The sequence below is a fragment of the Podarcis pityusensis genome (assembly GCF_964106645.2).
Source record: "Podarcis pityusensis genome assembly, chromosome: Z".
Taxonomy (NCBI): Eukaryota; Metazoa; Chordata; class Lepidosauria; order Squamata; family Lacertidae; genus Podarcis; species Podarcis pityusensis.
Window position 1 is genome coordinate 20121198 of NC_138044.1, and position 26691 is coordinate 20147888.

At 42.7% G+C, this 26691-nt stretch overlaps 1 long non-coding RNA gene across 1 annotated transcript; it reads right to left on the minus strand.

Moving 5' to 3' along the window:
- Positions 1–919: 919 nt before the first annotated feature.
- Positions 920–25345, minus strand: LOC308468079. The gene is made up of 4 exons (XR_013981452.1): positions 25249–25345; positions 3764–4221; positions 3235–3425; positions 920–1331 (listed from the first exon to the last, which is right to left on the minus strand). It is a non-coding gene; the product is annotated as an uncharacterized lncRNA (long non-coding RNA).
- Positions 25346–26691: the final 1346 nt, after the last annotated feature.

The following is a 26691-nucleotide window of genomic DNA, read 5'->3' on the forward strand; positions in this document are numbered from 1 at the left end:
GCCAATGGCTCATCTAGTCTAACCCCTTATGGGAAGCACATAAGCAGGATCTGAGCACAAGAGCCCTCTCCCCCACTGTGACTTCCAGGAACTGGTATTCAGAAAAATGGCTACCTGCGACCATGAAGGCATAGCATGGCCATTGTGGCTAGTAGCCATTGATAGCACTCTCCTGGCCTTGAGTAATCCACCTCCCTGTGTGGCTGAACTGCCCCTGGTTTGAGTGGACTTGTTCTGATTTTCTCTAAGTTTCCCCTCCCTTGTCCTACAGACATTTGCTAGGCAGAAGGAGCTCTTCCCCTCCCTATTGACACATGTTCACCTCTGTCGATAATATTTTTACAAGCCGCCCCTATTTCCAAGTGGTGAAATACTCCAGGGGTTCCTTGGAATGAAGATCAGCAGAACCCGTGGTGTCTTTAGGATACATGGTTTTATTTGTACATATATACAGCCTGAGCATAGGACAGAGGAGCGCACAGCATTAACACCCAGTGAGAACTTGCTCCTTCATTAGTCATAGCTTTGGATCCAGCACAGAGCAAGCAGGTCCTCTGTGTGTCCAGCTTCCAGCCTGCTTCCAGCTCAGCTCTCACACAACTAACTACTATCCAATTGTCATTCTACCATCAGCCGGAGGACCCCAAGAGTCACAGCTCTTGCAGCCCAGCTCATCCTTTTGGGATGCTGATCCTGGTGCTTAACTACTCAGCCACAGCTATTGCCTAGACAAAAGGGACTGGTTTGTTGAGCTTGTTCTCATACCTTTTTCACCCACCTCAAATACGGGAACCCCAGAGTTGGAAGGGACTCAGGGCATCATGCATACTGTTCCCCGAAACCTGCATCAATATTCATTCTGGTTTGATGGGATTCTCTTCCTCCTAGCTGGGACAACTCAAAGTAGTGAGAGAAGACGGAGACGCAGACACGCTGGAGCATGTCAGCTCCTTACATTTCGAGAGCATGTATCAAAGCACTTTGCAAATTTGAAGTAATTAAGCCTCATTAGCTCAAGGACAGTCATTACCACTCACTCGTAATTCTTCAAGCCATTGTGTGACTCTGACAGCAACGAGGCAATGAAAAACCATTAGAGGCAAATAATATGAACCAAATGCAGCCAGGGTACGTCTTGTTCTGGTCTCTCTGTTTTCCTATCCATGCCCACTTTGGGCCCTCCAGGCCACTGTAGGCATCACTCACCTGTTCCAAATCTCACACTACCTTCCAAGAGAAACTGCAGAATAGCTAAGTGGCTTCTGTGGTTAGCACACAGTGGTGAATTGACCAAAGCTGAGCACAACAGCAACTCTCCCCTCCTGTGGTTTCTGTGAGAACAACAGAAGAGATGATGAGAGCAGGCCAATGGCCCGCCTAGTCCAGCATCCTGTTCTCACAGTCATTGACCAGATGCCCCTGTGAGAGGCCAAAAAGCAGGATTCAAGCACAAGAGCAATATCCCCTTCCCCACAACAGTGAGAGGAAGAAAGGCTCAATTTGCAGATGGCAAATGTTTGCTCTTAAAAATAGTCTCACATTCAGCCCATGTGCAGCAGACTCTGTCCATTATTGGCAACAGGCCCATGCAAGGACAGAGCAGCTGAGGCCCCAGGCCTCAGAGGGCTAAGCCAGGCAGGGGTCCCCACCAGGGACCGGCTGCTGCTTTTTTCCCTTTTTTGTTTGAGTTTATAACTTCATTCTAACAAGACTCCTGCCCGGGCCTCAGACAAGCTCTGCACAGGCTTGATTGGCAGGAGTTGGTTTTGACAGAATTGAGAATCACATGCACTGGAACTTCATTCCCTAGACAAAATTCTAGATCAAGATGACTGTCATCTTAGCCACTGATTCTAGAAGGCTTGACATCTAAAAGTTGAAGGGGACACAGGGATTATTAATCGATCAATACCAAGTAGTCGAACCCTTCCAACTGTTCCCTTATGCAAGAAGCACCTCAGTTTTCTTTTATTTTCTCATTGAATCCCTAATATGTGACGAGCTACCTTGTTATGAATAAGAAATATACAAACCTTGTGTTTTCCAAGTTCTTAAGTCCGTCTGTAAAAACTGGTTCCTTCACAGAAAAGTAGCCACTTGCCTCATCGTCGTCTGGATTTGGCCCTCCTAGTGGATGCTCCTAGTAGCTTTGCAAACCTCGCTTTTACAGATTTTCTCATATATATATATATATATATATATATATATATATATATTCTAAATTACATTTCAAAATATTCATTTAAACGACCTTAAATCAATGACTGCCCTTCTTCTCTTTCCATGGTTCATTTTGCAAACTATATATATTTTACATGAACTATATATTTTACTATATATTTTACATGAACTAAACCATTCATTAATCCATTGTTACATCCATCAAAACTTATTTACACCGTTGAATTAATGTTAATGCTACCAGCGTTTTTAAACTAACACAATTTTTACCCATATATTCAGTAAACATTTTCCAGTCTTCTTTAAACGTGCGTTCTTCTTGTTCTCTTATTCTATATGTTAAGTCTGCAAGCTGCGCGTATTCCAACAGTTTAAGTTGCCATTTTTCTTTGGTTGGGACCTTGCTCATTTTCCATTTGGGGGCTAACAAAACACGGGCCGCAGTAGTAGCGTATATAAATAGTCTTTTTTGACACCTGGGAATTTCCCTCTGAATTATCCCCAACAAAAAGGACTCTGGTTTTTTTGGAAATGTACTTTTAAACATTTTTTTTCAATTCATTATATATCATTTCCTGCTTTTACAGATTTTCACCCTGCCACCCACCACAGCTTCCAGCCTTTAAAATTCTGCCCATCTCCGTAAACTTAAAGGAATAAGCTGACACCATGAAATTTGACACGAGGACCCAGTACCTCACCAAATACCTATCTAGTCCAGTTCTTTGTTCCATAACACACCATAGGTAATATGCACATACTTAGCACTTCAGCTTTCAAATATAAGGAGATATTTTTATTGTTCAACATAAAGCTGAGTATTCCAAAGCTGATGTTTCTATTTAAAAAAATAGAATTGTCTTTTATATTTTTTATGATGTTTTTAATGTCTGTGTTTGTTTTGGGGCTTAAAATATTGTAAGTTTGTTTCAGCTGCCGTGGGAAAAAGCAACTAATAATTTTAATCAATCATCATCATAACTAAAAATCACAATGATTTTAATGGAATGGAATTAAAGTATGGGAAAGGTCCAGTTTACTTCCAGTACATACCCGAGCAAGTGGTTCCCCAGGAGCTATCCTTGGTGCTAAAACAACCAAGCCATATTTACTGCTTTGCTCTGTGGTCTCCTCCACAGGATGAGAACAGGACACCTCTGGCCAGCTTGTGAAATTTTAACATGGGGTCTGAAATGCATGCCATGCGGATCTCTGCACATCAAGCTGTCTACTTCAAGCAACAGCTACAAGAGAAGGGTAAATAAAAAAAAAAGACTGCAAAGTGTGTGCTGCTTTATTGGATTTGTTCCAGCAGAACATAAGAGTCACACAGGATTAGAATAAAGGTTCAGCCTGATCCAGCACTCTATTTTCCACAATGGCCAATCATGTGACGCTCACAGTAGGGTGGAATTCCTCCCTTTGCTTCTCCCTCTACAAAACTGCTGTAGCTCTACAGAAACTCCTTATTTTGGGATTACTATGTACTGTCCTGATCACCTTGGCTCAAAAAGGATATTGTATAGTCAGAAAAGGTTCAGAAGAGGGCATCCAAAATGTTAAAGGGGATGGAGTGACTCACCTGTGAGGAAAGGTTACGGAGTCAAGAACTTCATTGTTTAAAGAAAATTCAAGTAAGAGGTAGCAGGATGGAAGTTTATAAAATTATGCACGGAATGGAGAAGGTGAGTAGAGAAAATCTTTTTCTCCTCTTGTAACAGAAGAACCATGGACATCCAACGAAGCTAAATGTAGGAAGATTCAGGACAGATAAAAGAAAGTTATCCATGCAGCAACTATGGAACTGGCTCCCACAGGAGGCAGTGATGGCCACCAATGTGGATATATTTAAAAAACGTTTAGATGAATTCATGACACAGAGGACGCTCAACGGCTGCTAGCCTTGATGGCTCAGCTCTGCCTCCAAAGTCTGTGGCAAAATGCTGCTAGATATCAGTTGCTGGAAACCACAGGATGGGAGAAGACTGTTCTTGCGTTTGAATCCTGCTCGCTGGTTTGCCACAGGCATCTGGCTGAGCTCTGTAGAAAGAGGATGTCAGAGTAGATGGGCAGCTGGTGTGTTTATGAAGTGCACGTTCTGATTTAAAACAATGAATAATCTGCACAGATTTAAATTATTTATCCTGATTTTGCAAGCGATGAAAAAGAGGGCAAGCAGCTTGCATCCCACCATTTGGGCATTTTTCAAATATCTCTCTCTGGCTTCTGATATTTAGCGAGCTGCTTACAATATCATATTTCCAGTCAAAAGTAAAAGAAATCCTCAGGCAAGTGAAATTCTGTTGTGCTGTCCACTTCCCCTATCCCATCCGAAACAAAGTCTTGTTTAAAGTATTAGCAGTTGAGGTGCCATTGTTGATTTTAACAATGTGCAAATTGTAAAAGAGGCTGTTTTACCTATTCATTGGGGGGCTGAAATATTTTTTTTTAGTGTTGCTCCCCAGATTGATGTACAGTGCCTTCCTAATACCACAAACTGCCAAGAGTGGTGAAAATCCTAGTTGCTGATAATAATGGCAAAATTAGCTATATAGATGTGCATTTTGTTTAGATCCAGCTAGCTCAGTGACTGCCAAAAGTCTTCCTGTTCATATGTAGGGTGATCAAGGGCCCTTACTTGCTAGATCATCACCTTGCCGTGGTGAGTGGGCTTTCACGTTCCTATGACCCTTGTGAGAGAAGCTGTTGGAAGCCTTGGACTCTCAGCAGGGCCACACAAGGCGGTAAGGTCAAAGGGAAGGAGCTAGGCAAATAAGGATCCAAGAAGTCTGCAATGGCAGAACAGGCAGAAGATAACAAGTGGCATGTTACAGCGGCTGTGAAGGCGGATGAAGGCTGCAGCAGATAGGAATCTACCGATCGTCGTGATACTCATGCCATCGGAATAGAGCCTTACTGCAAAGACTGTGTCATGGTCAGCACACACTGATCTACACACATAAAACAAATTCACGCACAGGCATCTTTCAAAAACCCATCCCAAACCCCCAAAGTCCCATGGTGATTGGCAATGGTAATGTGGGCAGGACCATGAAATCTGGAAGCCCCTAGTCATAAACTGGCACATGGGCGGTGAATACAGATTCAGTTGTTCTGACTCAAGGAATGAGGTGAGCAGCTTGATAGCTATATCCATGACTGAGCAGCCCTTTTTAGGATACACTCTGCTCACCCTGAAAAGGGGGGGGGGCTAGAAAAGCTGCCCTAAACATAGTCTGCCCCCCATTTTTCTTGACTGGGTTACCACACCCAGTGGGGTCACCACCCAGCAGTCATAAAAGACAATTGAACTTTTGAACATGGAATATAAAGACTTTGTTGGATAACACAGATACTGAGCATCCTGAACTCAGGACAGCCATCATTGCAAAATAATTGCGACATTTTAATATTGATATTACAGTGCTTTAAGAAACTCAAAGAGCAGGAAAGGGACAACTGAAGGACGAAAAGGAGGCTAGACTTTCTTCTGGAAAGCTCAACCTGAACGAAAACGTTGAATACATGGAGTAGGCTAAGAGGCAGCAACTGGCCCAAGCTCATCTAGGGAAATTCATAGTAGAGTGAGGATTTGAATCCTGCACTCCCAGTCGTAGTTTGGCACTCTAACAACTACACCACACTTCTTCACCCTAAGGTACCATGGTGGATATACATTAAAATACAATATTTAAACAAACAACTTGAAACACCCTGCAATCATAAAAATAAAGTGGGCCCTAAAAACACACATATTGGAAGGAAGTGTTTCTCTCAATTTATAAGTGCCAGCTTTTATAGGCAAGAAGTGGTTTAGAGCTCTGTCTCTCCTTGTTTCCAGCCAAAAAAAATGAGCAGGCTTTATAAAAACCCAAAGTAATCTTTCTGTTTATATTTGAAATACTCAAGGGTTTAGGGTTTGTTTTGCTTTTGGTATGTTCTGGCACGCGTATTGCTCTATCCCTTGTGAACTAAATATTTTTTTACAAGAGTGTCATTTTAGATTATGTTTTACTAAGAACATAAGAAGAGCCTTCTGGATCAGGCAAGTGCCTCATCTAGTCCAGCATCCTGATCTCGCAGTGGCCAACCAGATGCCTGTGGGAAACCAGCAAGCAGGAATCAAGCACAAGAGCCCTCTCCTCACCCACAGTTTCCAGGGACGGATTCAGAAGCACTGCTGCCTCCAACCATAGAGAAAGATCATAGCCATCCTGACTATAGCCATCAATAGCCCTCTTTTCCATTAATTTGTCTACTCCTGCTTTAAAGCCATCCAAATTGGTGGCCATCCTAGCTTCCCATGGGAGTAAGTTTCATAGTTATTCATTCATTCATTCATTCATTCATTCATTCATTCCCCACCCATCTGGCTGGGTTTCCCTAGCCACTCTGGGCGGCTTTCGACAGAACATTAAAAACAGAATAAAACTTCAAACATTAAAAGCTTCCCTAAATAGGCCTGCCTTCCGATGTCTTCTAAAAGTCTGGTAGTTTTTCTCTTTGACCTCTGGTGGGAGGGAGTTCCACAGGGCAGGTGCCACTAGCGAGAAGGTCCTCTGCCTGGTTCCCTGTAACTTGGCTTCTCGCAGTGAGGGAACCGCCAGAAGGTCCTCGGAGCTGGACCTCAGTGTCTGGGCTGAACGATGGGGATGGAGATGCTCCTTCAGGTATACTGGATGCAGGTGATGGGAGAAAGGCAGGACACTCCAAATGCTGAATACATCTAAATATAACTTTAAAGCAGGATATTAATTCATTAAATTAAATAAGTGCATTTCTATTGTTATGGATTTTCTGGGGACAGACTAGATGATACTAGTACTGCTCGTCTCACAGGCACTCTTCTAGGGAGTCTGATGTGCTAAAATACATGGTTTTTCTCAAGCAAAAAGGCTTGACCATCAAGACCAGGGGTCAGCAAACTTTTTCAGCAGGGGGCCAGTCCACTGTCCCTCAGACCTTGTGGGGGGGGCAGACTATATTTTGAAGGTGTAATGGATTTAGGGGTTGCTCGTGCATAAGTTGCCGCCACTGCTGGCGAGGTTACCTGGTTAAACCCTTTCTGACTGAACAGCCTCCAGCATCGTGACTGTCTCAGTTGCTGGCAGAATCCGTCAGTGGGCGTTTCTTGAACCTTTTCCAGCATAAAAGTTCTTTGACGCCAAGTCTCCTCCTACTCTCCCTGCGCGGAAGTCTTCTGCGCAGGGAGGGTGTGGGCAGCGGAGTACCCGTACTCTCTCCGCTGGTCTCCGGCGAGGAGTCTTGGAGCCTCCTCTCCGATTCCCCCATCTGCCCCCCTTCTCCACTGGTGTTACGCTGATTTCCTTCCCCAGCAGATGGGCTGCCTCTCTCCCTACTGGGACCCTCTCCTGCATCCCTCTGGAGCCTTCCCTCCGCCTCTAGCTCCAATGGCAGTTCCCTGACAGAAGGGAAAAAATGAACGAATTCCTATGGCCCACAAATATTTTTTTTTTTTTAAATAATATTTTTTATTGCTTTTTCCAGGTACAAATATATATTCCGGTAAATAACAAAAGCAACAGAACAAAAAGAAAAAGAAAATAGATAAAATTCATCTTTCCAGAACATCTGTTCATAACCGACCGGACTTCCCCACATCTCCTTCACCCTGCATTCTTTACAATAAAGATGTCAGCAAATTATTACCTTGTTTCATGCATTTTTTGTGGTTTCAGATAATTATACTTTAAATTTAAAATACTTATTATCAAATTTCTTTTATCCTAAAATAGGCGTATTTTAAGTTTTGGTCCTTTCATAGTTATAACTTAATTTCCCAAATCATCAAATTTTATTGCTGAAGCTAAATTTTCCCAACCATGCAAAATCTTAACATTCATATAACTTATGATGTTTTTGTAGATAATCCTTAAACTTTTTCCAGTCCTCCTCCATTGTTTCTTCTCCCAGATCTCGGATTCTGCCAGTCATTTCGGCCAATTCCATATAGTCCATCAATTGCATCTGCCACTCTTCCAGCGTGGGTAAATCTTGTGTCTTCCAGTGTTTAGCAATAAGAATTCTTGCTGCTGTAGTTGCATACATAAAAAAAGTTCTATCCTTCTTTAACACTTTCTGGCCCACTATGCCCAGAAGGAAGGCCTCTGGTTTCTTAGGAAAGGTATACTTAAATACCGTTTTTAGCTCATTATAGATCATTTCCCAGAAGGCCTTCACTTTCGGGCAAGTCCACCAGAGGTGAAAGAATGTCCCTTCAGCCTCCTTACATTTCCAGCATTTGTTATCAGACAGGTGATATATCTTTGCAAGTTTGACTGGGGTCATGTACCACCTATATATCATTTTCATAATGTTTTCTTTCAGGGCATTACATGCCGTGAATTTCATACCGGTGGTCCATAACCTTTCCCAGTCCTCAAACATAATGTTATACCCAATATCCTGTGCCCACTTTATCATGGCTGATTTAACTGTCTCGTCCTGAGTATTCCATTTAAGCAGCAAGTTATACATTCTTGATAGAACCTTAGTCTTTGGTTCAAGTAATTCTGTCTCTAGCTTCGATTTTTCCACCTGGAAACCTATTTTTTTATCCATTTTAAAGACCTCTTGGATTTGAGCATAATGTAACCAGTCTTGCACCTTGTTTTTTAGTTTATCTATGCTCTGCAGTCTCCAATTATCACCAATTTTGTCTATTATCTCCCAATATTTTGGCCAACCAACCTCCATATTAAGTCTTTTACGGGCCTTAGCCTCTATTGGTGATAACCACCTCGGGGTCTTGTTTTCCAACAAGTCCTTATATTTAGTCCAGACATTAAATAAGGTTTTTCTGACAATATGGTTTTTAAACATTTTATGAACTTTTGCCTTGTCGTACCACAAGTATGCATGCCATCCAAAAGCATTGTTAAACCCTTCCAGATCTAGGACATCAGCGTTTTCTAGTAAAAACCAATCTTTCATCCAACAGAAAGATGCAGCTTCATAATATAACCTTAAGTCCGGCAGGGCAAATCCCCCTCTTTCTTTTGCATCGGTTAATATTTTAAATTTTATCCTGGGCTTTTTGCCCTGCCAGACAAACTTCGAGATATCTTTCTGCCACTTTCCAAAACATTCCACTCTGTCCATGATCTGTAGGGTTTGAAACAAAAACAACATCTTTGGCAATACATTCATCTTTACGGCTGCAATTCGTCCCAACAAGGAAAGTTTCAATCTTGACCAAGTTTCGAAATCCTTTTTGATTTCAGACCAGCATTTTTCATAATTGTCTTTAAATAAATTCAAATTTTTAGTGGACAAATTGACCCCTAGGTATTTCACTTTTTTGACCACATTTAACTCTATCTCCTTCTGATACCCATCTATTTCTGAAGGTGTCAAATTTTTTCCCAAAACCTTGGTTTTTTGCTTATTCAACTTAAATCCCGCCACCCGACCAAATTCATAAATTAGTTCTAAAACTCTTTTTGTACTAGATTCTGGCTCCTGTAATGTTAAAACCAAGTCATCTGCAAAAGCTTTCAATTTGTATTGTTTCGCTCCGACCTGTATCCCTTGCACCAACCGGTCTTCCCTAATCAAATTCAGAAGCACCTCCAGGACTGAAATGAATAACAGTGGGGAAAGAGGACACCCCTGTCGTGTCCCTTTTTCAATTTTGAATTCTTCTGTCACCACATTGTTTACTATCAATTTGGCCTTTTGCTCTGAATAGATTGCTTCTATGCTATTTTGGAACGCCCGTCCCACTCCCATCCCTTCCAAATTTTTCTTCATAAACTTCCAAGAAATGTTGTCAAAGGCCTTCTCTGCATCTACAAAAATTAAAACTGCTTTCGTGTTGATATTAGTCTGCAATAATTCCAAAATGCCAATAATATTCCTGGTATTATCAAACAAATGTCTGCCTGGAAGAAAGCCTGCCTGGTCTTTATGAATTACTTCATTTAACACTTTTTTAAGTCTGTTTGCCAGAATGTCAGCAAAAATTTTGTAATCCACATTAAGGAGTGAGATGGGACGGTAGTTCTTGAGTTGGGTCTTATCAGATTCCAATTTAGGTATCAATGTGATGAAAGCTTCTTTCCACGATTCTGGTGCTCCTTTCCCCTCCATGATCAGGTTACATACCTCCATTAATGGTTGAATCAAAGAGTCTTTTAATGTCTTATAATACTTGGAGGTAAGTCCATCTGGGCCTGGAGATTTACCTAGTTGCATATTCTGAATGGCACCCTCGATTTCCTGTTGTGTTATTCTGTAATTCAAGTTTGTTCTCTTCTCTTGAGATAGTTTTTGTAATCCATTAGTTTTTAAAAATTGGTCTATCTCAGTCTCTTCCTGAGGCCCTTGCGTAAACAGTTTTTTGAAATATCTCTGGAAACACTTTCTAATTTCTTCTGGTTTCTGAATATTTTTTCCTTCAACCTCCAGATTGGTAACAAAGTTCAATTTTTGTCTCTTTTTCAACTGCCATGCTAGCAGCTTTCCACATTTATTCGCCGATTCGAATGATCTTTGTTTCATTTGTTTAATTTTCCATTCAACTTCTTGATTTATCAATTTCGCATATTGTGCTTGATGGAATTTAATTTCTCTTAAAACTTCTTTTGATTTTGGTTTTAATCTCAATTTTTTCTCTCCATCTCTTATCTTCTCTAATATCTTATCCTTTTTTCCATTCCAGAGTTTTTTCTTAATCGTATTCTGTTGTATCAGAAACCCTCTCATTACCGCTTTACTTGCGTCCCAGATTGTTCTCTTTTCCACCGAAGTGTTCAAGTTTATTTCAAAGTAGTCTTTCAGCGTTTTTTGGGCCTTCTTCACAGTCTCCTGATCTCTTAACAGGGTGTCATTCATTTTCCATCTGAAGGAGCCGACTGGAGTAAGTCTCAATTCCATTTTCAAAGCGTTATGGTCGGAGCAGGTTTTTGGGCAGATTTCCATTTTTTTAATCTTAGGTGCCAGCCCTCTAGTTGTCCATATTTGGTCGATTCTTGTCCATGCCAGATGGGCCTCGGAGAAGAATGTTCCTTCTTTACCTAGGGGGTTCTTTGTCCTCCAAATATCAATCAAGTCCATACTGTCAGTTAGTTCAAAAAAAGTTTTAGGTAGTCTGCCATCTTTAGTTAAATTTTGACTTTGTGACTTGTCCATGTAGGTGGAGACCTATGGCCCACAAATAACCCGGAGATGCGTTTTAAATAAAAATACACATTCTATTCATGTAAAAACACACTGATTCCTGGGCCATCCGCAGGCCAGATTGAGAAGGCAATGGGGCCAGATCTGGCCCCTGGGCCTTAGTTTGCCTACCCATGATCAAGACCCTGAGCCTCCACAGGGCAGCCATATCTTATTTTAGCAAATGTTTCCATCTGCCTGACCCCTGTAATACATTCCACATAAAAAAGCTAATTGCGGGTTGGTGTTGCATGCACCCAGCATTACCTGCTTCATGGAAGCCTGTTACTTTCAAGACCCTGCGGCTGATTTGGGGCAAGTTGTGCAGTGTTTGTTGGTCCAGTTTGGAGGTTCAGCTACTCCAAGCCGCATATTCATTGGCTTTTTGGGGGCTCTGTGCATTGGTGAATGCACTGGAGGCTTGGTGATTTCACCTCATGCAGGCTTGGGTATTAAGGATATTATAGTGGTACCTCAGGTTACATACACTTCAGGTTACATATACTTCAGGTTACAGACTACGCCAACCCAGAAATAGTACCTCGGGTTAAGAACTTTGCTTCAGGATGAGAACAGAAATCCTGCTCTGGTGGCTCAGCGGCAGCAGGAGGCCCCATTAGCTAAAGTGGTGCTTCAGGTTAAGAACAGTTTCAGGTTAAGAACGGACCTCCCGAACGAATTAAGTACTTAACCCGAGGTACCACAGTACATTCTGCAGGGATTGTTTAAAAATTAGAATTCATTCTCCCAAGACAGATCAGTCACACTGAGGCACCATCCTGACATTAGCCCCTTCGCCTCACAACAGCCCATGCCCAGTCTGTGACACCCATAGGTTCTTGAAAGTGAGGCCTGATATAGGCGGCCCACTCTTGAGTCACGTGAATGCCCGCCCTCTGTCCAGGCACCAGTTTACTTCTGTATTGCGGAAGGTCATCTTGGCATGTGGGGGCAACCCGAGGCCTTTCTCTGGGCACTCCTTCCGCATCGGGGCTACCACATTCGCTGCGGCCTGGGGCTTGGATCCAGACCACATCAAGGCGATGGGCAGCTGGCGCTCTAAGGCTTACAAAGGTTACATCTGCCCTGGTCAGCTTCCACTTACAGATTCCTCTTCATTTTCCTCCAGATATTTCCAGCAAGCACGTTTGGATCATCGGCCACAGTATTGTCCACAGGGCAGCTGCGAATCATTGAGACAAACACCTGGAGCATCCACTCAAGAGTCCGCTTATACTGAATGGGTCAGTGAGGGATGCTTTGGAATGTTCTCCTGCCACAGTTACAATGAGCGATCACGGCTCATGGCCCCCCAGATGCCCTGCTGGTTCATCTGGATGAGAATGACCCGGTGGCTCAAAAGAGCATCAACCTAATCAAGTCATTGATCAAAGACATTCAAATAATTCGGACAATATGTCCTAATACTACCATTCTTTGGTTGGAGCTTCCTCCCTGTTTGCTCTGGAAAGGCTTTGTAGCCTTCAGGTCCAATTACGACATTGCAAAAATCAACAGGGCAATTTGTAATGCAACTCTGTGTTTTGGTGACCGGGTAACCAAGCAAACAGCAAATCCAAGCCATGTCACAGAAGTTCATACCTTTTGCATTTCCAGCTCACACTTCATTAATTTGATGGGATGAATTAAAGTGTTCTAGTTACACTAATTAAATTATTGCTCTTGGTACACTTAAAATATTATTTTTGCATATTGCTTATTCATATCCAGATTATAATGGGAACACAGAACAAACAAAAATGCATTTAAAAATTATGAGAAATGCCAGAAGACAATTAACATTGTTGTTTTCTGTTCAGACAAATTGACCCAGAAGTTAGTGAGCAGCCAAGAGAGGGAGGAGGCAAGGAAATGTGAATCCAAGGAAATGTGGGTCCAGGCTGAAGGTGGTGGGATATCTGGAGGAACTGCAAAAGTCTCCAAGGGCTGGCATGGATCTCCCAGTAGCCAGCAGGTTGCTGTTCTCAAAGCATCCTCTTGCCCCAGTACATCTGAAGCTGACTTGTTAGAAGCAGCTGCAATTTAGTTTTTGTAGATGTAGATGGCCCTAACCACGCGGGAGATGGTTTCCTGATATCTCTGCATCAAGCCCTTTCTCTCTCTCTCTCTCTCTCTCTCTCTCTCTCTCTCTCTCTATCTCTATCTATCAATTTTTAAACATATCATTTCCAACAATCATTTAACATATTTTCTTATCTTATACAATGTTTTGGACTTCCATCTGCCACATCTGAAGATTTTTCAATCTTTATCACTTTATCTACATTTCTTAATTTTTCTATTACTTTTAATCGTCCTTAACTAATAATTCTCTTCATAGTCTTCATTGCAATATTTCGCACAGTCCTCCTTACAAAATTTATTGCAGTCCTACTCGCGTAATCTGTTTATTACAATTGCTTTTCATATAGTTCAAATATTTACTCCAGTCCTCCAAGCCCTTTTTATATCATCACCTGTAAGAAATCTGACTGCCATTTCCAGAACTAGCTGCTGATTCTTTGTTTGCTGTTTTCTGACTGGTTTGGAAAAGTGTTTGTGTGTTTTGTGATTTTGGATTTTGAGTTTTAACATCTGTTTTTACATCTAGCTGTTAGCTGTTGATGTTTAAGTAAATAAATATGCGCTTGCTCATGTAGTTTTTGGTTCTTTTGCTTTGTGTTTCCACATCCTTATTGCAACTTAATTCATTTGTTTTGTTTTTCAAGCCCTTCAGATCAACATAGTCACAACTAACCTTAATCACATCAGTCTCCCCTCAAGGCCTTTGTTATGTGCCATCCCAATCTCTGAGAAGCGAGAGACTCCAGGGGTCCCAAGCGCTTACCCAGTTTCCTTGGAACGCAGAGAATGTGGTATCTTTAGGATATATGGTTTTAGTTGCACACATATATATATAACCTGAGCCTAAGATGGAGGTGCTCACAGCATTAGCACCCCAACAGATCAGGGGTGCCATATCGCCCTCAGGATTGTGGGTGCCCACCGCCGCAACGCAGTCGTGCAACATCACATGCACACACTTACACATAGTGAATGTGACATCATACATTCTATGTGCAGGTGTATGTTTGTGAGGTTGCACATCCGCGTTGTTGCTGCCAGCAGCAGCTCTTCTTCCTCCTCCTCGCTGTAGCCAGCGAGATATGCTTTTCCATGGGGAGCAACTTGGACTCAGAGAGACTCTGTCTCTGCATACGAGCCCTACTCTCAAGAAAAGGGTGCCTTGCTTGCTGGCTGCAGAGGATGGAGCTTGTTTCTCTCTCAGAGGCAGCTCCGCTGCTGCCTGCTGGCTTTTCGCACATGGCCAACCTCCACAATTATATTATTGTGGGTGCCCAAGCAGCCACGTCAGTTGGCTCCTGTGCAACAGATCATGCTTCTCCATTAGTCACAGTTTTAGATCCAGCACAGAGCAAGAAGGTCTCTGTGTCTCTGGCTTCCAGCCTGCTTCCAGCTCAGCTCACACACATTACACTAGTTCTTGTTCTCCCAAATAAATAGCAGCTAAGTGACAAGGGTGGAGGAAAGGCCCACCCATTAGCCTGGAGGGCCCCATCACTCTGTTGTAGCTCTTGGGACCTGGCTCATCCTTTTGGGATGCTGATGAGGACATCTAACTGGCCAGCTACGATCATTGCCCCGCAAAGAAAATTGTTCTACTCCTCTTGTCAGATTCTAATCTCACTCAGTACAGGATCCAGAGAAATGGAAGGGACTCAGGGCATCAACCAGACTAACACCCACCCACCCCCTCAAACCTAGAAGAGTACTATTATCTAGCCTCACTGCTTTATTGTCAAGGGGAAAGTGTATGAAGGGTTTCAGAAATTTGGAGACAACAAGCAGTGTTAAGTTGTGGGTGAACATATCAGATGACACAGCGATTCTTCAAACAGCTCTTGTTTATTCAGAGGCCAGAACAGAACTGAACAGCAACAGCTCAGCTGGCCTGCTTTTATAGGCAGCCGGCTGTCAACATTGTAGCAACAACAACTCAGGGTTTCTCACCTAAACTAACTGACGTGGACCTGAGTGAAAACTATATACATGATACTCCTGGTGGCCAGGGTGAGAACTTTAATACATAACAAACAGAATATTGGCAATTTGCCCTCCATGAAAAGATACCTGACAAACTACTAGTATCTAAAGGGCAGAGTTCAAATGACACCCCCCCTACACACACACAGACACACAGAGACCATTTTAAACACATCCAATTGACATGCAATTGCTGATGCGCAGATTGTTTTGGACCCAGAAGAAGGCAGAACGGGGGTGGAATGGGGGTGCGGGCACACTTATAGGCGCTCTGTCAATGAACATGAGGGCCAGGAAAGGCCTACATTCACACACAATTATATTTCCTTTACAGATATTGAGGCACATGGTCACTCAGTGTCACCAGTATATGCAAAGGTCTAGTTCATTTAAGACTGTAAAGGTAAAGGGACCCCTGACCATTAGGTCCAGTCGCGGATGACTCTGGGGTTGCGGCACTCGATATAGAACCTTTATTTTCAGTAATGATGGAACTCACAGGACAGGTGGAGAACATTTTTGTTTCTATATACCTTTATTATTTGTAAAGATAAATCTTTGTATGACTTTTACTATCCCTTTTTATTGCTTTAGCATCCTTTTGGAGCTGTGCTGTATATCTTTGTACTTTTGTCCTTCCAGGCTGCGATGCTTTATTGTTTAAATTTCTAATTATTTATTTTCTTTCTTTTTCTGATGTTTGCACCCTTTTTTTACTGGTTTGTTAATTTTTTATTTTTTTAAAAAAATACTATTTACTCAGGGCAAAAGCTGCTCTCTCATTTTTAGTTTCACATTCACTCTTTCCCACCAAAGACTCATTTTCTTGGCCGATGTTCAATGCTCTTTTTGAGAAAAGGAAGACAAGGGAATTATGTGTTCACTCAGTGACATCTTGACATTTATTGCTAACTAGGCAGCTCTCTCTATGTCATTGCTCTGGCCACTATCCATAGCAACCTTATATTTGAATATACACACAGAGATAGCTACCAAGCTGCAGAACATACAAGCTTTTTAGGTACCATTCCTATAGTTCTTTTCTGCCATACAATGTTGTAAGGAGCTTGATCAGCTGTTGGAGGAACAGATTTTGAAATCCCAGATAATTCATCCTCAATGTTATGTACTGAAATCCTCACCCTGGGCCAGCAGGGGGATACTGTAGATAGTTATGCAAATAAGGGATCGAAAGTGACGTTCAGTGATTGGATAGTTTTAGAAAGTTGTTACATTTACGTGGTACTGGAGCTCTATATAAGCAGGCTGGCTGAGGCCTTCAGTTCAGTTCTATCCTGGCCTGTGAATAAACAAGAGCTGTTTGAAGAATCGCTGTGTCGTCTGATATGTTCACCCACAACTTAACACTCAAGACAAAAAAACAAAACAAAAAACCTCCCCCCCCCCATATATATTCTTTTCTCAAATTCCAAATGCATTTTGAGCATTGAAAGCAGGAGATAATAACATCATTGAGCACTTCTTTAATGTTTGACTTGCAAAACAGTAATAATTCACAACTATGGTTTTTTTGCAGGGGTGGGGAGGAGATTAAGAATTACACAGACTCATAAGAACATAAGAAGAGCTTGCTGGATCAGGTCAATGACCCATCTAGTCCAACATCCTATTCTTACAGTGGACAACCAGAAAAACCCACAAGCAGGATCCCGCCAATTGGTATTTGGAAACATCACTGCCTCCAGCTAGAGAGGCAGAGCATAGCCATCATGGCTAGCAACCCTCCATGGCCCTCTCCTCCTCCATGAATTTGTCTAATCCTCTTTCTAAGCCATCCAAGTTGGTGGCAATCTCTGCCTCCTGGGGAAGTGAGTTCCACAGTGTAACTAGCTCCTTTGGGCTCTGTTCTTACATGCATTTGCACATGATGTAGTTGTACCCTCAAAGGCTTATTAAACACCAAGAAGTCTGAGTCCAACAAATTAAACTTCAGCTCACTTGCTTAGCTGACAGCATATTTCAAAATCTCTTTTTCTTCTCCTTATTCATGGAAATCCCTTGTTAAGTTCCTTACTTTGGTGTTCATAGAGAGGGAATCTCTGTTTAGCACTGCGTGAAGAAGGGCTTTTATTTATCTGTCCTGAAATCTCCCCACTTTCAGCTTCATGAGATGCCCTGTTATAAGAGGGAGAGGGGGGAAATTTCTGTGTCTACTTTCTCCAGGCCATGCATCATTTTATAAACTTTTATCATGTCTCCTTTTCATCTTTTCTCTAAACGGAAGCGTCCCAAATGCTGCAACCTCTCTTCATTGGGGAATTTTACTTTAGAGAAAATATCTGAAATACTTAGCATAGTTTAGAAACTGTAGCCTGAAATCTTAACTTCACAAATAAGCACCTCAAAGCCCAGTATTATTAATAGAATTTGAAAAGGATGATCTTCTGCTCTTGCTACACTATCAGTTGCTGCACACATGCAGCTCAGAACTGCATTAGCAATATTGACTCATCTTAAGATTGTGATCTACAAAGATCCCTGTATTGCTGTCAAGCCAGGTGTCCCCCAACCTATATTGGTGTGGGAAAGGCAAGTACCAAATGTCAACAGATGACATTTTTACATACATGTTTTCAGGTCAAGGAATGCAGTTCTGGGACTGCATGTCCCTTCTGCAAGATGGTGGTAAGGTTTTTGCGCAATACAGCCTCTGACTCTGCCTGTTTCTTGACTGCTTTCGATTCCTCCATGGTGCAGCGTATGAAAATAAAGATGAGTCAGTCTAGAAATACATCCAGTCAAGAAATGAACCGACATGTGAAAAGGAAGAAGCTTGTGCATATAGCTCCATTTGTAACAAAATAAAAAATAAATTCAGTTTGTAATCATTGTCTGAATAAATTGTACTTTTAAAATGCCAGGCCTGATAATTCTATGGTAATCATATTATACATAATGCATTTTATGTCCTTAAAGTAGCAAAGTGACTTTTGATATGTAAAGAGGACTTTAAAAAAAAAGAATATTGCATTTCCCCCCCCCCAAAACAATTTAATTTCCTCCCAAAGAAAATGTTAATGGGTGGGGTAGGGGGTTAAAACAAGGTTTTCCCCATAGCTACAAATGTTGCATCTCTACTTATACTCCAATCTTTATTTCATGAGATACTATTACAGCTAAGAATAGAAATGCAGCATGAAAAGCAAAACCACACGACAAGAGACACCTAGAGTTGCCACCTTTGTTCTTGCAAACTACAAGATAGGACCGGGGGCGGGGGCTTGAGATTATTCCCCCCCACACCTGGTGCTGAAATTACTTCAAAGCAATTCATTACAATCCATTGCAGCTTAACAGGACAACACCTCTGGACTATGTCTCTCTCTCTCTCTCTCTCTCTCTCTCTCACACACACACACACACACACACACACGCACGCATGCATGTAGACACACATTTGTAAATCTGTCTGTGCTTTGCTACCCTGAGCTAAGTACATTACCTTTCACACACCCTTCACACACATGCAGTATTATACAGCCAGTGGCGTAGCATGGGTGGTGCAGGGGGGGCCGGCCGCACCGGGCGCAACATCTGGGGGTTAGGGTTAGGGGGCGCAAATCCACTGGTTAGGGGGCGCAAATCCACGGGTTAGGGGGCGCAAATTACTTGCCTTGCCCCGGGTGCTGACAACCCACGCTACGCCACTGTATACAGCAAAGTTGCATCACACAACCATTTTTTTGCATTCACATTCACACAACTATTTTGTTGCATTCACACTGGATTTGCTTGTGAAAGCATACAAATGCTCATAACAAGATGAGACTGCACCATCATACTGTCAAAGCGCAGGAACAGATTTTTTTGCAGAGAGTCAGGAATGCTTGGTTCGCGGCACATGTTTGCATGCCATTATTCAAAATTGTGCATGCATTGAAGATGATATACATATTTCATTAAGAGCTGCATAAAACTTGTGCAAGAGAGTCAGGCTCTGGGGCCCCTTCCAACCAGTGGAGCCTGGTAATTTGTACCAGCTCTCACACCCCCACAACTGTCAGTCCCAGTTATTACGGGAAATGTCAAAGTTTCAGAACATGGTTGGATCTCATGCTTCAGGATGAGCAAGGAGGATGAAAAGATTGTTGGCTGATTGGTTTCTTGGAACAAAGTGTGTGCTTTGATTAACGTGCCAGCCAGGTTCTGTCCCAATCATGAGTTCAGAAAATGATATGGGGAGGAGGAGGAGGAATGTATGGGGTAATGATATGGGAAGGAGATAAGGAGGCAAGAGAAACAATGCACTATACACTGGCCATCCCATTGGTTTGCCTTTTATTTCATCATAGGAAGTTACATTTTCTTTTTAAAAAAATATTTAGAAACATGTGATTTGCCCTCTGCCTTACACGATCTGCACCCACAGCATTTTACAAGAACCCCCTTTTTATAGGGTGATGCATAAATTAGTTAAATGATGAATGATGTGGAAAGAATGGGGAGAGAGAGAGAATCTATCTCTCTTTCTGTCTGTTTCTCTCAGCATGAGAATGTAAGAAGAGTCTTCTGGATCAGACCAATGGCCCGTCTAGTCCAGCATCTTATTCTCACAGTGGCTGACCATATGCCTTTATTTTGCCTGGGTCAAAGACCCATTTTGGCACCAACTATGCATTTGCATACACACAGGCTGGGAGCCTCAATGGCACCCCTCTGAATACTTCACCTGGGGCAAAAAACCCCAAAACCCGGCTAGCCCCTCATAGCTACAGCTCTGCCTTATGCCACCCAAAGTGTCTTGTGTTTTGGTAATTTGGTTAAAGAATAAAAAGAGGATTCCCTGGATGCCAAGATCCAGGTTTGGGACAAGTACTCTTTGGTGAAAGAACCCCAGCAGAGCTTTAAAATCACAAAACATGCAACAAAGTACAGCATGGAAATATAGGCTGTTAGAGCTTTAAAATATCCCCTTCTAATTCCTTTCCAGAGTTTCCCACTTCCCTTAATGTAGAAAGAGACCACACGTTTGGTAAGTTAAAAATGGTCTACTTGCAATCTCATCAAAGGTCAAATTCATGTGCTCTTCCATACAGCAGTAAGAAAAAATAGGCAGCAAAACTTAGGTTCCAAAGGTGGCAAATGCTTCTAAATTATTTGTATAGGAACATAAAGATGGCTTAAGTCACATGGTCTAAGACCTCACATGATGAAATATTGCTGGAAAGTGGGATAACGAGTTTTGTAGCCCTTCCTCCCAAGGTGGGGGGGGGTGACCTAGCTAAGCCTGGCAGGATAGCTTACTCTATGGTCTTAACTCTTCATGCATTAAAGTTAAGTTTGTAGGTTATACGAGGCTGGATTTATCCCACAGTGCTTGTGAGAAACCCACAAGCAGGATTTGAGCTCAAGAGTCCTCTCTCCTCTGACCATGGAGGAAGGTTCATATGGGAAAAGGCAGTGTTGAGGCATAATGCTTTATAGGTCAAGGCCAGCTGACTGAAATATGCTCTCAGGTCATTCTGCACCATCTCCTAATTAATGCACAGTGGTTGGGACAGATGCTGCTATTATGCCATGCCCTTGCAACGCAAATGCATATCAGGGTTGGAGAGGTGTTGGTTTAAGCTGGATTAAACTGTTAGGCCAGCAAAGGAGCCAAAAGTTCTGATAACATCACAACACCCCCACAGTTTCGGGCAAAGAAGGGAGTAATGTCAGCATGCTATGACCCTGTACAGGGCTGAGTACAAATTTATGGGGCCTGGCAATCCAGAAGGGGGAATAGGGCCCAACACTATTGTATATGTTTTCTGCAATTCTTAACAAAATTTCACATCCAATGCACACACGATTCTGCATAGTGGCTTGCAAACTTGCACAGTGAACTGAGTATTTCCAAGCATTTCCAATTCCATTTGAACATTCACTTCTTTGCTTTCATAGAAACCAACTCCTAGGGGCCGTAGGTGCTTTGCCACCAAATAAAATATTTGAGGGGGCTTGGGTCCCTCAAATTGATGGGCATTGCCATTCAAATGATGTGTGTGCACTGTGTCATGTGATCGATTATGTGGGGCGGGGCTTCCCCCCAATATTTCATTCAAGTTGGCACCCCTGCTTGCTTTGATGACACTGTCTTGTCTTACGATGTGCATTTGCATTGGTAGGTTTTTGTAAGCAAACCCCATGCAAAGTTGTGGTGTGAAAACATTGTGTTGTATCACACATTCAAGACAAGCATTTAACATGTATGGTCAGCTCAGCAATGATCATGTGAGTGTTACATTATTGATGTTAGTCATTAGGATCTTAATATTCTCAACAAGTACAAATATTTTATTTCGTATTAACATCAAAATGAGACCGCACATTTATTTTACATCTGCTATAGACTTCATAATATTTTTAGTGGCTTCCTGATGTCATATACCTATTTCAACGGCCTCATTAGCTGCAGAGGTAAGATCTGCTAGCTTAGTGGATAAGTCCTTTAGTTCATCCTTAATTTCATTTTTAAATGTAGCAAATTCTGATTTCCACTCTGCATCTAGGCCTCTCTGAAACTGATTGAGTAGATCCGTGAAGGGCTCACAATCCTCCCTTCAGGACTGTAAGGTCCCTTGTGAGAGAAACTGACTATTTCTGAAATTATGAAGAGATTATGAGTCATAAAATATGTCCATGGAATGTTAATGGTTTAGGAAACACAAGCAAATACAGGGGAGTGTGGAATACTTTGAGATAAGAAATTCCAAACTTTGCACTGTTGCAGGAAGTGCCACAAAAAAAAGTTTAGAGTTGCTTCCTTGGATATGTTTTTCAGTAGGTTCTTGGTATTCCTCTGAGGATGCCTGAAAAAGCAAGGGGAGTAAGTATCTGGGTTTCAACCCATGTCTCAATTAAGGAGGAAGACATCCTTCAGGACATACAAGGCAAATACATATTTGTTAAAGGAACCCTGTGTGGCTTAAAAATGACCTTAGGATTGGTTTACAGTCCAAATAACAAACAGAAGTTTTGAGAGGCCTGTGGGGTGGCAACACAAGAACGGGACTTTTCTGTAGGAATGCTATCCCCAGGGAGGTTTATGATCAAAGAATCATATAATCATAAAGTTGAAAGGGATTCTGGGGGTCATCTAGTCCAACCCCCTACAGTGCAGGAATCTCACCTAAAGCATCCGTGACAGATGGCCATCCAAACACTGCTTAAGAATCTCCAAGGAAGGAGAGTCTACCACCTTCAGAGGTCATCACTTCCACAATCAAACAGCTCTTACCATCAGAAAGTTCTTCCTAATGTTTAGTTGGAATCTCCTTTCTTGTAACTTGAAGCCACTGGTTCAAATTCTACCCTCTGGAGCAGGAGAAAACAAGCTTGCTCCATCTTCCCTGTGGCAGCCCTTATTTGAAAATGACTATCATATCTTCTTTCAGTCTCCTCATATCCAGGTTAATCATACACAGCTCCCCCAATCATTTCTCATAAGGCATGGTTTGAAGACCCTTGATCATCTTGTTTGCCCTCCTCTGAACATGTTCCAGTTTGTCAATCTCTTTCTTAAATTGTGATGCCCAGAACTGGACACAGTATTCCAGGTGTGGTTTGACCAAGGCATAATTGAGCAGAACTATGACTTCTCTTGACTTGGACACTATACGTAGCATTGAATAGCATTAGGGGTTTTGCTGCTTCATCACTCTGTTGACTCATTTTTGTTTGTTTGTTGTTTTGTTTTTTGCTTTAACATGTTGACTCATGTTAAGCTTGTGGTCTTGTAAGACTCTGGATCATCTTGGCTGCTCTCCTCTGCACATGTTCCAGTTTGTCAACATCCTTCTTAAAGGGTTGTCTCACTTTGTTTTATTTATCTTTGGGGAACCTTTCAGTTGTATGGATTGGTAAGTCAACTTAATAAATGAAATGAAACTGAGGAAGGACTGTAGTAGATGTCAAAGTGGAGGACAAGGTACATAGAGAAGGCATGTTTTCTCTAGAATCTGAAAATTGGTTTGTTTCTCTGGCCAGGTCCATTTTAAAATGGTTCCCGCAGGCTGAAAACTAACTGGTGTTGCTCATGTCATGCTGTTCTTTCACTTGAAATATATGTTGTCCTCCCTTATTTTAGATTCTCATCATCTCTCACACATGCAAAGCAAAAACTGCCAAGTTTTAAAAATTTTTGCATAGCCAGCAGAGCTATATGGGTGGGCTTAGCGAGACTCTATGCCCTCCTCCCTCCCCCTCCTCTCTCTCTCTCTCTCTCTCTCTCTGTGTGTGTGTGTGTGTGCATGTTGTCCTTTTAATTATTGAAGAGGCTCCAGACATCTGGATCTGTGCAGTTTACTGGAAGCCAAGGACTCCACTGAGACGTGATATAATTAGACAACAGCTAGGTTACTTCAGGGCACCCTTTGCCCGAAACACTGCCAATGATGAAGAAGTGGGGGGAAGGGGGCAGAATTGCATATCACTTCGGTATTGCTTTGAATTTGCAAATAGGGATCAAGTAATTTGCCCTCACTAAAGGTATCAAAGAAGATAAAAGGGTCACAGTTTTAATCATGTATTTTAAATATCTGCACAGGAGCAATAAATGGAAATATTAGTCTTTTCGAACCAGGACAAGTGAAGGTGCAGTGCTTTCAAAAAGCTTCCAAAAATAATTATTGGGTTGCATCCAATTTTAGTCCTATTCAGAGGAGACTAATTGAAATTAAGGACAGGGCTGACTTAGACTGCAGGGATGCCAGCTTGAATAAAATATTGGGGAGAGGCGTAGGTAAGCCCCACCCCACATTATAGGAATCCCTCTCTCATAACACTAGAACTTGAGTGTTGGAAGATTCAGGAAGACTTCTGAAATCAAGTTGTTCTTCCTACAGCACAGATCTGAGGTAAGGCATTCATGCCCACAGGAAGCAGTGATGGCCACTGATTACATGACTTTAAGAGATTAGACAAATTCATGAATGGCTTTGATGACTACAGTGGTACTTCGGGTTACATACGCTTCAGGTTACAGACGCTTCAGCTTACAGACTCCGCTAACCCAGAAATAGTACCTCGGCTTAAGAACTTCGCTTCAGGATGAGAACAGAAATTGGGCGGTGGCGGTGTTGCGGCAGCGGGAGGCCCTATTAGCTAAAGTGGTACCTCAGCTTAAGAACACTTTCAGGTTAAGAACGGACCTCCAGAATGAATTAAGTTCTTAACCCGAGGTACCACTGTACTAGCCAGGATGGCTTTGGTCTGCCATCATGGCCAGATGCAGAAATGCTTCTGCATGCCAGCAGCCAAAACAATAGGAGGGGAGAGCCCTCTTGTGTTCAGACCCTGCTTGCGGGTTTTCCCACTGAGGTATCTGGTTGGCCACTGTGAAAAGAGGATACTGCTCATCTATCAAATTCTCCTCCATCCAACACCAATCTAGGCTCTAGGCTCTCACAAAAATCACACTCCAGGAAGTAACAGGAAGGAGGCGCCATCAATGTGAAGCCCCAGTTAACTAACTCACTTGAGTGTCCACCCAGCTATCACTTGCAGAGCAATGAAGCTTTCTCCTGTCTCTCACCCAGGAATACCAACCACATAGGACTGAATCAGCCTCATCCTTTACCAGTCCTGGAACCCCATGCAGAGCTTGTCTGATGCCCAGGGTGGGAGTCTTGTTAGAATAAAGTTATAAACTCAAACAGAAAAGCTTCTGATCTGTGACTGGCCAGCTTAGCCCTTCAAGGCTCAGCGCAAGTGTAGCTGGCTGCTCACACCCTGCACAGGCCTGCCCCTAAGTATGGGCATGAACAAACATCACAGAACCATAGGGCTCATCACCCCAACATAAAATAGTTACCTTACCCTCAAACTTCAAAGAGATTATAACCTTTGGCATCTCCCCTTTGGTGTTGACCCAATGGGGCCAGGCTGCTGTACCTGCTGAGGATAGTCTTATGAAATCCTTGGGCTTCATAAGCCAGCACCTCCCACACAGCTCTTGGAGTTGCCACCTCAATGACTCAGCAGCAAGGAGCAGTAAAAAGCTTCCTGACAACCCTGCAAGTGGCTATAGCTGCAAGTTCAACTGGTTAGGACTCACACAGACAGGGAAAATTCGGGAAAGCTATAAAAAGCCTCGCCCCTTGGGCCTGTCCTTACATTCCTGGGCATCACTGCTGGACTTCTTCATGCAGCACAGAGATAAACTATGGAGCTCACTCCAGCAGGAGGCAGGGAAGAGCACCAAATTAGAATGGATGTAGAATTTAGGAAATTCATGACAGAGAGAGAGCTATCGATAGCTACTAGCCATGATGGCTATGTTCTGCCTCCACAGTTGGAGGCACCAATGCTTTTAAATCTCTGTTGGTGGAAACCACAGGAGGGGAGAGTGTTGTAGTTGTGCTCGAATCCTGCTTGCTGGTTTCCCGTTAAAGGCATCTGTTTGGCCACCGTGAGAGCAAGATTCTGGACTAGTTTGGCCATTGACCTTATCCTGCTAGGGCTATTACTAGTGTTACAAAAGTTGGGTGCCTGCCCCTCTCTCTGCCTAGTGGTGGCAAGAGCCCATGGGGTTCCAGGCACTCACCCTGGGCCTGTGTTCCTTTGGAGAAGTGAGACACAGTGGAGGCTGCCGTAGCTTTAAGAAATATGGTTTGGTCACCTATTTACTCCTTCAGTCTGCATGGAGGGACTTCAGATCTTACGACATGGTCATTTCAAGAGGGACTTGTCTCTCACAGCAGTGAAGCCATGGAGCCCAAGACACCTCTCCCAGTCAGCTCTGCAGCCACCAGCCCAAAAATGGACCCCAGCCGTTCTTCCCAGCAACCCTTGCTCAGGAGTCTCTTCCTGTCACTTCACACCTAGCTACCCTGACAACCTTCCAAACCCTTGTCTCTGTTTGCACCTCGGGGCAAGGGGGAAGAACAGTTCTCTAGCATTGCCAATGGCCCTCAAAGGCCCTCTATTGTTTCTTAATGGCCCTAGCTTGGCCAAGTCCTTTTGCATAGGCTAGCCCAGGAATTCCTCTGCAGCTTGTATTTCTCCCTTTACACCCCAAATAATCAGAATCCTAACATTTATTAATTTCTAGGGTTTAGGACGGTCCCCTATGTTCTTAACTTGGATAGCTTTCAAAGGGGGTGACACAAATTCACAGAGGAAGAAGAGGAAGAGAGGGCTATCAATGGCTTGGCCTCCACAGTCACAGACTGCAGTGCTTCTGAACACCAGTTGCTGGAAACCACATAAGGGGAGAGAAGGCTCTTGTGCATAGGTCCTGCTTGTGGGCTTCCCAAAGGC